Here is an 11,132-nt window from a genome sequence, read left to right as displayed (position 1 = left end):
CTCTTAGAATTTTTCATTATATGAACCATGTGTATTGTGTTCCTGAAAAATATGGAATCTTAAATATATTTTGGAAAACCTTTCAAAGTATATATATGTACATTTTCAGATTCAGTACTGTCAATGTATCGCTATCTAGGATGCGATTTTGGAAAGTATGTATTCCTACAAGGAATGAGTTTTCAGTTAATAATTCTATTAACAATGGATTGCTTCATACACCTCACAACTGTTTTAATGAAGCAAGTGATCTTTCGAAACATTACACGGTTTATGATTCTGATGATATTTTCAACAAATATCATATTTTGTTGAAATCTATCTCTGAATACTCTAGTAAATTCTTGAATAAATTTCAAGTGATATTATCAAGATCTGGTAATAAAGGAGTAAACAGGATTTTGGACAAAAACATGGAATCAATCCGAAATAAAGATCCAGTCCATGAAAAACCGGTTTTCAAAAAGAAAGACCTAGATATAAAATCAGAATTGTTTTCCCACAAGCCTTGGTTTCCGATTTTGACAAGATTTCCTAAAACCAGTTATTTCCAGTTTTCAATATCAATTATTCCTATAAAAGATAATCTCTTGCTATGTGTTCAAACATATTGGAGAAGAGTGGTCAAAACCATAACTAGGGTTTTTCATATTTTCGAAAATATGGGAAAAAGGAAATCGAGAACCAAATCCGCTAATAATCGGATCAAAAAGGATGATCTTGATAGGATCATATTTCCTAACAGTATTGATGACAAACATGAATTTACTCGTTTTGTTGACAGCTCATGTTTTAGGAAATACGAAACACTCAAGGGAATGGAGTTTACTACTGAAAAGAAATTCGATCCAGATGTCCAAGGTAAGGATTATGTGAAGTTTGTTCAAGATCGAAACTGGGGAAAACTTTTTGGTTTTGAAAAAATTTCACTGGATATGGTAAGAGTTTTTTATGCAAATATTCATAATGTTGATCATAAAAATCTTAATTTTGTTACTCTTGTTGGTCAGGACTCTACTATGTTGATTGTAAGACAATCTCTAATGCTATTGAATACAATGTGGAATGTAATCACTTGATTACTGGAGTTGAAATTGAGAACGGTACCATTTCAACACAGCTCATTGGAAGATCAACAGAATGGGAAAATGGTGGGCTACCAACAAAAGATATACCCTTCCACCTAAGGGTATTCGGTAAACTTGATTTAGCAACCCTATTTGCAAGTACTAGAGATTCATCAGTTTGGGACAAAGATTTTGCAGGATTTGTTTATTTTCTGTTTAAAGGAGATCCTCAAATTGATATCTGTGAAATCATTGTCAGTCAAATGATAAAAATCTCAGATTTTATTGCTTCCTCAGGAATAAAGAGGCATATAGGCTTTCCCTGTATAATTATAGAGATTTGTGAATTCGTCGCAGGAGATGAGTTCGATGACATGAGAAGCATTATGGATGTCTCTAATAAGACTATAGGTCAAATGATTGGATAACAATCCAGTAATAAAACGGTTGTTAGAAGAATTTCACCAAATTCCTACAAAAATTCACTTCTTGTTCATCTTGAAAATCTTGGTAAACAACTTGACTGTTTTCAGAAACAGCTGGGCTTTACTGCTCTAAAAGATCCAAAAAGTCTTAAAGGATTCAAAAAATTGAATCAGAGTTTTGGAACCAAGAATCGTAAATTGAAGAAGAGCGTCAAAAAAACTTGGTCACAAGGAATATTCTTCCCAATAATTGAGTTGCAAGGAAAAATAGACATTAGTTTTTGATTTATTTCAATTAAGTCTATTATAAATAAAACTATTTAATTTATAATTTTTCTTGTGATAGTTTTTGATTTACATAGCATGTGCTTGAATGCTTTATGTTATTGCTATGTATGTTTACGGGATGTTTGATTCCAGTTTTCTAACCTTGATATTCGATCTCATAATGTTGTGAACCCTTATGGTTTGGGTGACTTTTTAATTTAGCAGGATTAAGTTCTAGCCCATGTTGGTAGGCTTTATCAAAGGATCATGAGGGGTTCTGATAGAAACAATATGTGAAAAAGTCACAATATGTTGAATCGGTTTTGGTTTAGCATAAAAGCATATGTGTTTCGGGGTTTTCAACTTTTGCTTGCAATAGTTAAAAACCGGTTTTCAACCTTTCTCTTGTAAAGATTGGTTTTGTTATTCTTTTGTTTTGCATAAGGATGACAACATAATGATATTTCGATATCAATTCTCCCTGGAAGAAGATGCAAACATATTGGAGAAGAGGATGCGAAATTTGAGGTAACAATCTTGTTAGTTAATTGTTTTCCTGTTTAAGAAAAGCTTGATTTATTGCGTATAATTATTGCTTTTGCTTAACAAAATTTCGGTACAATTGATGTTTTATTCCATTATTTGTGTATGGATGTGTGTGTGATTCAATTGGTTCTGGTTAAGAAAAACTATTGTTATCTTGCTTTATTGTGTGGTATCAATTGTTTAGGCTTACAAAATTTCGGTGCAATTGCGGTGCTTTAATGTCTATGTTGTTTCAATTGATTCCGGTTGAGGTGAATAATTATGCAAGTTGATTTATTTGGTTTGTATGAATTGTTTATGGATTAACGAAATAAAAGGTTTACGGGATGAATTGTTTAGTCCAATTCGATTCCGGATAAGAGAAACTAAGTTAATTATGATCCTAGTTAGACTTATCAAAGTGGAGGTTTCAGTTATTCAAGTCTAATCGAATGCCTTAACAAGAAATGGTAGTTAACTAACCTAGTACTTGTCTTGTTTAAAATCTAAAGATCTAAGTTATATGGATAATTAGAACCTGATGAGAAAAATAAAGTTATCTTTATTTTGGTTTTATCGAACAAGCGATTGTAGTTGTACAATCGGTTTAGCAAAGGAACTAAGGTGCTTAGTTGATTTTTGGTTTGAAAAACTATTAGGAAAAATTCCTTCGGGCAATTGTTTCCTTGGTAACATATCAAAACAAATTACTTTGTAGTTTCGGTTTTGATATTGGTTATCAAAAATGGTGTGTGGAACCCTCGTGCTTAACTCTATCGGTTTGCAAGTCTATTTTGAGATTTGTAAGATCCTTTCGGTTTGTCCTTTATTTTTTTGTTTCTTTGTCATTTTGTGACAAAAAGGGGGAGAAATATATATGGATTAAACAAGTGATATTGGTGTTGATTTATATTGATTGGTATCACTAAGGGAAAGGACATTTGTGCTTAAACGTTTATCTAACGTAAGAGTGAAAGCATAGACTAACGGGGAGTAACATATCATATACTTGTAGTTATATGGACTACAAAGGAAATAACAAAGACGTGCGGATTGATTAAATATACATATCTTACCTTTAGGGGGAGTATTAGCTTTGTTATTATAATGTCAACAGCGGAATTCAAGGATTGAATGTATACAGGTTATTGTGTTGTTGAATTCGGGAATCAAGCATATGTGTAATGAATTCTTGTAATTTGTTTATCCATATGATGTAAGAGTTTTGTCACTAAAATTGACAAAGGCGGAGATTGTTAGAGCATAGCTCGGTTGAACCCACCAAGCGTTGGTATGTCAAGTTTGGTTGTCATATTTTAGTGATCCAAAACTCATTTAAGAGTCGCTTGATTATGTACTAGAGTCAACTGCGTATAGGTTAGCTTGAAATTATAAGGTATGAGACATTACAAGTATTGCGAAGACTTGAATAAGTGAAGAAGTAAGGAGCTACAACGACAACATCATCCTTCCACTTGAGGTTAGTGATATTTGACTTGAATGGTTTCATTCACTAAACATATCTTTTAAGTCGTGCATATTGAAAACCAAACTGCGAAGCATGAATGATTATACTCTAGTTAGACATAGTATTAAGGAATACAATACGAGGTTTATTGCTTAACCATTAAACTTTGTAGATAAGACATCGACATAATCGTTTGAATGCTATTGTGATTATGTATGGGTATAAGGTGAAGATTTCATCGTAGGAAACAATGTTTTACATTTGTTTTAAGGAAGTAAATTCATGAACTTGTTTTGTGAATCGAAAGAGAAATCGACAGGCATTATTGGTATTGTTATTCATTGCATATCTTTTGAACTACCAATATGTGTGATTAGTATAACCGCTCATGACTTGTTTATGTTCTTGGTAAAACTATTCACAAAGGCCTGAATTTTGTATTGGTATGACTTGTATTAGTGAAACCGATCTTAAGTAATCACCTGAGATGGTATGACCGATTTTGTGTTATTTGTATGACTGACTCTGGGTAAAAGGGAACCGATCCTAGTAAGAGGTGCAACCTATCACAAAGGGGAATCGATCCTTGTATGAGGTGCAGCAAGTTTTTAGCAGAAAGGGGAACCGATCCTATGGACATGTGCAACACGTTTTTAGGCAAAGGGGAACTGATCCTATGGACATGTGCAGCAAGTACAAGTTAGATACCATATATATGTGGGGAACCGATCCTAGTACCTAGTCAACCGAATTTTGGAAAGCTAGTGTGACTATGCACAGTACTCACATGGAGGTCACTACACCAAAACAGCCTTTTTGTGACTATTATAAACGTTACAAAGAATTTGTGCAACGGTAATAACTTTGGCTAAACGGAGTTGCGCATGGTTGTGCAACGGATTATACGTTGCACAAATTATATTGAGCAACGCTTATAACGTTGTACAATATGTGGTGCAACATTTTTCATTCTTTATTTGTGCAACGGATACACTAATTTTTGCAACGTTTAATACTAATAAAAAACACTTCAATGGGTCCCTGTTTGGTTTTCCTTCAACGATTTATTGGTTTGGTTGCAGTTATATCCGTTGCTTATTTTAGGTGAGTTGTGCAACGGATAACTTTCCTACCTTTGTATCCGTTGCAAAACAATTTTCAGATTTAAGAAAAGTTTCTGCTGGCAATAATTCCGGCATACTTCTGCACCTGAATATACCATTCCAGATGAACTAGGACCAATTTATCATTCGGAAGAATTCTCAGTATCATCAAAATTGATCAAGAACAATTCATGTATTTCAGCATGTAATAGATGAACTTATCAGAATTGAGCAAGCTGAGTGTAGTTTGACGCAGTTAATCAGCTATAAAAATCATTCACTTTTACAAGTGATTTAATGCTAAAAGCTACTGTTTAAATAGATCATAGCAAAATTTTAGCATACCCTCCATTGGGATCTGCATGACTAATTCAATGCAGGACTTCGCATACCTCTGTCATCATCTGGGCTTGCATTACGATTTGCTCAATGAATGGGTAATGGTTTGCTCAAATGCATCACATATCTTAATGAGTTTGGCCTTAGCTCTTTCTCCAAAATAGAGGACCACAAAGACATTTTCTGAACCTACAAATGGATAACAATGATCCATGAGCAAGTATAAACGCCTTAAAAACAGTTGAAATAATAACATAAAGGAGAAACCTATAAATAAGCTACAATGGAATAATGAAGAGCAAACTTTGCAGGACATGGATTCACTGCGAAAAATCCACATTTCCATATCTAATATAGTGACACATATCTTTTCTAGTGGGCATGAGAAGTAAGATAACATTCACTCCAAGTTGCTTACCTCTATAAAGTCATTGAATATCATTCCTGCAGCTGAGCAGTCGAATACATATATAGAGGGTGTCTTCAGAAAGGTAGGGGAATGTACTGGGCATAGCTCTACAAGCAATTTGTATACATGCTAAGATTAGAACCATAAGAAAGGGGACATAAAAGAGTAACAAGTCAATACTCTGATAAGAAAAGTGGAGTGCATTAGACCACATATGGACATGACGTACATGTAAGACTTGAGTAATGGTATTTTGAAAAGAGTTCCAAAACGCTCAAGCAACTCACCATAAAACTGACCACAGTTCTGAAAATGGGGAGAAACAAACGACAAATTTAACAATATAGGTTACCTATCCATCATAAAGATGGTAAGACATCAAGCAGGATGTAACCAACACAACACGTCTTGTCATGATCTCCCTTCAAGTATAGAGTAGATAGAAATTATGCATTAAAAATCGACTCTCCGCATTGTAGAAGTGGGCAAAAGACAACGTGAAAGATGAATTCAGGGTGATTTTCTCATTGAAGCACACAAGATGAAAAGGGCTAATGCATCAAGAGTGAACGAATTTGAATCACTTCCTGCAAAATCGAAAATTTACATTTCATATATCAACTAACTCATCCGGGGAAAGGGAACTACTAATTACTATGATCTGTCAATTAGTTAAGATGGAAGTAGAACTGTAAAGGACAGAGTTAAGAACCTTCAGAACCAGGAACAACTGGAACTGCAGATTTTCTTGTGCTTACCAGTTGGTACTAGGACATTTCAGTCCACGAATAACTCTGATGGAAACTTTCTGATCCATTTATTCTGCAAGGTAAGATAGGAGAATTACGATAGCAATAAGTTTTGTTCCCAAACGAATATACGTTAACAAACGAATATAACAATCCTTGAGAGACAAATTGCCATGTCCCATTACTTGGTCAGCTATTTGGGATTTATTGCCAAGTAAATCATTACCCCTTGTCCAGTAAAAACAACATCATCAGGATTATCTAGATCATCTTCATATTATCCCGACAACACAATTGAAACTGCCATGGGGAAGGTATGGTTCTTATATGTAACTGAGTAACCACAGATAAGAAAACGATTAATATTACTACACCACAGATGCAAAGTGAGTAACCATGCATGAAACTACATGTGAGATTGGAAGCAAAAATAAAAGGGGTTGAGATGTACCACTTTTATTGTTGCTGGCACAGTACTTCCAACACAAAAAGAACCAATTACTTCCAGTCACCATCAACCTGGCTCACATTTGCTCACAACATTGTGCAAATTAAACATAGTTGATGCCTCATATTCCATGCTAACAAAACGGGCACCTCCACAGACAGACGGCCAGCAGTTGACTGCAAATACAACATAGTTTAATAACATGTACCAGAAGAAAAAATGACTTAACTACTAATGGTTTCCAGAATCAAAACTCACTGGTCAGGGGCACTACAGGCTCGTCAGTACTCAGCATTCTCCACCTCAAGAGACTAATACCCGCATCACCAGGTGGACAGATTGGAAAAGGTATATTTGGATCTTTCAGGCCTAGTAAAATAACTCTTTGTTGATGTTCGGATGTGTTTTGAAATGGATGGCAGGGTTGGTTCCAGACTCGATCTGAAATTAGATACATATTGAAGAGATAAATTAGTGAATCGAACAAATAATTCAAGTCAGACCCACCTAACCATATCATTAGCTAATAAAATACTAAGAAACCAACAGAGATACAAACCTGAAACATTGTCCCATACAAAGATGACGCTAAGTTTGGTTGGGTTACAGCTGGTAACGAAGTTATCCCTGGACCGCTGTCTCAATATGTTCCTGGAGCCATAACCAACAAATACAGTTGTTCCAGCTTTTATTCTTGGCACTTCAAACTCTTTTTTGTCATTGAGATTAGAATCTGAATCAGTAGACACAAGAATTGATTTCAGTTAACCGCTATAAAATTTAGTAAAGAGTAAAGATTCCCTAACAAATCTTGATTACTAGAAATGTACAAGAACCTAAACATATGAACGAAAAAACCTATATATGGTAAGAAGAAAAAAAACAGAGAAAACTATACTATATTGTAAAATAAAGGGTTACTTGTCATTGATCAAAAAAATATTGGATACCTCTGAACTAGCTGTTGCAAGTAGTTTAGCGTTGAGTTCCTCAATGATAGAATCAGGGTATACAGGGAACATGCTTGTCAACCATAGTTTCCTGATGGAAAAGAAAGAACAACAATCAAACTTCAGCATCATAGTTGTGTGATGATAAAAGCAAGACGAGAAAAACGATGATTACACGTCTCGACAAGCCTTAGAGATTCCTGGACCAGAACGCCAAGTCTTCTCACATTCCTGGACCAGTACGCCAAGTCTTCTCACGCATAATCTGCCTGTGCACCATCTTCAAAATCTGATTAACAGCAATTAATTAATAATCAGATTCTAATTACTGTAACTCAGTATTTTAAAATCATTAAATAAAATACATCAAGTAAAGAAGAAAATATAAATACGTCACTACACTAGTATCCATATAACCTGCATACTTTGAGCAGATTACAAACAAATCTAAGCAGAACCAAGAATTCTTTTCCATAAAACAGCAACCCCAGCACCATTTCTAGTCATTAATCTAAGGGAGAAACAGTTGTATCCAGAGTCAAAAACCCTAATCACAAATACGGATAAGGAATAACTCTAACTTCAAATAACATACTTCAAACAGATTACAATCAAATCTAACAAACCCCCACAGCTCTTTTCCATGAAACATAAACCCAAGTACCATTTCAGATACTAGTTAGCTCAAAATCAAAAACCCTAACTCTATCAAATGATTTCAGATAAAAATAAAATTAACAACAAACTAGTTTATACCTGATGATAATCCACCAAAATCAGAGGTTGAATGATTTGATTTTTGATTTCAGGGAAAAAATTAGGTTTAGAAAAAAGTATAGATTTGATTTCAGATTTCTATGGGTTTTGATTAGATTGGAGATTTGTTGAAACGGGGGTATTAATTTCATGCAAATCCTAAAATCTAAGCAGATTTGTTGAAGGAGAAGAGAAAAGTTTCTCTCTTCTCTCGACGGAAAGTGAAAAATGGAAAAAGAGAGAAAGAACTAAACCTAGAAAGAGAAGTTCTTCGATGAAAAATATAAAGAGAGAGAAAAAGGGAGTACATGGTTGTGAAATAACCGGTGAAATAAAAAAGAACAAAATAAGAAAATTAATAAAAAAGAAAAAAACTACTAAAAGCGCATAATATACTATGTATTACAAAAATACCTAGTTTATTTTAGTAATTGAAATATAAATAATTCTTGCAACGGATAATCTGGTGTTCAACGGATATTAACGTTGTTAAATGTGAACGTCTATATCCGTTGCACACCTCCGAAAATGAAATTTTGCTAAAACCAGGATATGGCGCAGTGGGTAGAACCGAAACTTGTTTTGGTAGAACCGTGAAACCCATGATTTGTGATGGAGTGTTTTTGATCAATCACATAATTCTTGAAAGTCAGATGAACAAATTCTAAACTTGTTTGGAAGTGTGACGAATCGGTTTCAAGATTGTAAGTATGAAAAAGGACTTACAAAGTAAGGATGTCGATATACTTTAAACACGTGCAAGAACGCTTATCTTTAAGAGGTGCGATCCGCTCACCGACTTTGTTTGACAGAGTCTCACACAAAGTCATACAACCAACGGATCGTGCAAATTTGAACGGTTAAGATTTTATGCAGGAACGCTTATCTTTAAGAGGTGCGATCCGCTCACCGACTTTGTTTGACAGAGTCTCACACAAAGTCATACAACCAACGGATCGTGCAAATTTGAACGGTTAAGATTTTATGCAAAAACACGCGGGTCTTAATAAGTGCTCCATGACCCGATTGAAAAGTTTAGTTACTTTTCATCTTTCCCCTTTTCACTTCTCTCTTGGATTTCGTTCTCTCCATTTTCTCTATCTTCTCCTAGCAGATCATCGACCTCTCGGATCCTTCTTCCGATTTCTATGAAATTAATAGTTTATCAGTCGATGGATTTATGGAAAGTCTTAAAATCTCTTAATAATTGTTAGATGAGCTAAATATTCTGTGTTTTATATGGATTATTTCTAACAGAGAGAGAGATAATTAGAGCAAGACGGTAGAAGACGGCTTGCCTCTTTGGTATCCTCCCCGTTCTAACACAAACAGAGATAACAATACCTAGGGTTCTTGTGTTTTTTTCTCTGTGTGTGAAATTATCAAATTTTGTAAGTCAAGATTTTGAATCCAATCAGTTAACCGAAGAGATCTAAGCTGCAGGACCAACCATTTCTAATTTCATAGGTGATTGGGTTTCTAGACAAGTAGAAGAAAATGAAATTCTCGATGTGATTTTTGGATTCAGTTTCAAGATTCAAGCTGCTAGGAACTCCAGCCGAACCTATTTCAGGCTTGTGTCTCTTTGATTTAGTTGATTACTGGTTTAAATGTATGTCTTTGATTAAATATTTGGTGGAATTTCGAAATTAAGGAATCATGATCAAATCTTCTTTAATGGTGAAATTTAAAATGGATGAGTATTATATATTGGTATGAATTCAATAGTATAAGACATTGGATTTGGATAGACATTTTGATTTGTTAATAATCTAGAGTATATGGGTATAATTCCAGGTTGTACACATTTTGGTGTTACTAGTGATATATAATCCCATTTGACTGAGAAATGAGCTAGTTATAAAGTTCACATTAGATTGATAATCAGGGAATCTTAATGTTAGATCCGTGTGTGTGTTTTGGATATATAGGCAGTGCGTAGGAAGATTGAAAGTGTTTGTGACAGGCGTTCAAGAAGAGAAAAGGGGAAAGATGAAAAGTATCTACACTTTTCAATCGGTCATAAAGCACTTGTTAAAACCAGCGTGCTTTTGCATAAAATCTTAGCCGTCCAAACTTGCACGATCCATTGGTTGTATGACTTTGTGCGAGACTATGTCAAACAAAGCCTATGAGCGGATCATACCTCTATCTTTAATTGTTCAAAGTTATTCCTTAATAGCTAAAGGAAGAAAATCCTAGATCGAATAAAATAAATTGAGAATCTTTTATTTAAGTTTTTTAATTTTATTTTAGGAAAATGAAGATTAGTAATGTGCATTTACTAGTTGGAGACTTTCCAAGAGATTTTCGGTCATTATTTTGGACAAAGCATTTCCAGGAATTATGGAAACCGAATCTGGAATGTATTGCATATCTTGAGAATATTTTCGGTTTTGGAAATTCCTTGGTGTCCAAACTTCCTTGGTCTATAAATATGAAAGTTTGCATTTCGAGCAAACTAATCCTCGTACAACAAGAACTATCTCAGTTGTGCTGCTACTGGTGAAGCCGCCTATTCGGAGAGGAGAGTAACCTAATTAGGCGAAATCTCTTACGGCCGCTCAGTTTAAAGTCTTCTTTGGGATTGAGAAGCTCTACTAGTACCGTTGGTGGAAAACCAGAT

At 34.5% G+C, this 11,132-nt stretch overlaps 1 long non-coding RNA gene across 3 annotated transcripts; it reads right to left on the bottom strand.

Annotated features, from left to right (window-relative positions):
• Positions 1–5,045: 5,045 nt before the first annotated feature.
• Positions 5,046–8,825, bottom strand: LOC113331595. Of its 3 annotated transcripts, none has more exons than XR_003351063.1 (10): positions 8,507–8,825; positions 7,926–8,039; positions 7,751–7,841; positions 7,360–7,533; positions 7,059–7,241; positions 6,804–6,976; positions 6,362–6,425; positions 5,833–6,190; positions 5,613–5,710; positions 5,046–5,383 (listed from the first exon to the last, which is right to left on the bottom strand). It is a non-coding gene; the product is annotated as an uncharacterized LOC113331595 (long non-coding RNA). The 3 variants fall into 3 exon arrangements; XR_003351055.1 differs by having other exon boundaries at positions 5,956–6,190; XR_003351048.1 differs by having other exon boundaries at positions 5,613–6,190.
• Positions 8,826–11,132: the final 2,307 nt, after the last annotated feature.

Source organism: Papaver somniferum, chromosome 1, assembly GCF_003573695.1.
Source record: "Papaver somniferum cultivar HN1 chromosome 1, ASM357369v1, whole genome shotgun sequence".
Lineage (NCBI taxonomy): Eukaryota > Viridiplantae > Streptophyta > Magnoliopsida > Ranunculales > Papaveraceae > Papaver > Papaver somniferum.
This window is presented reverse-complemented; position numbering and strand designations above follow the sequence as displayed.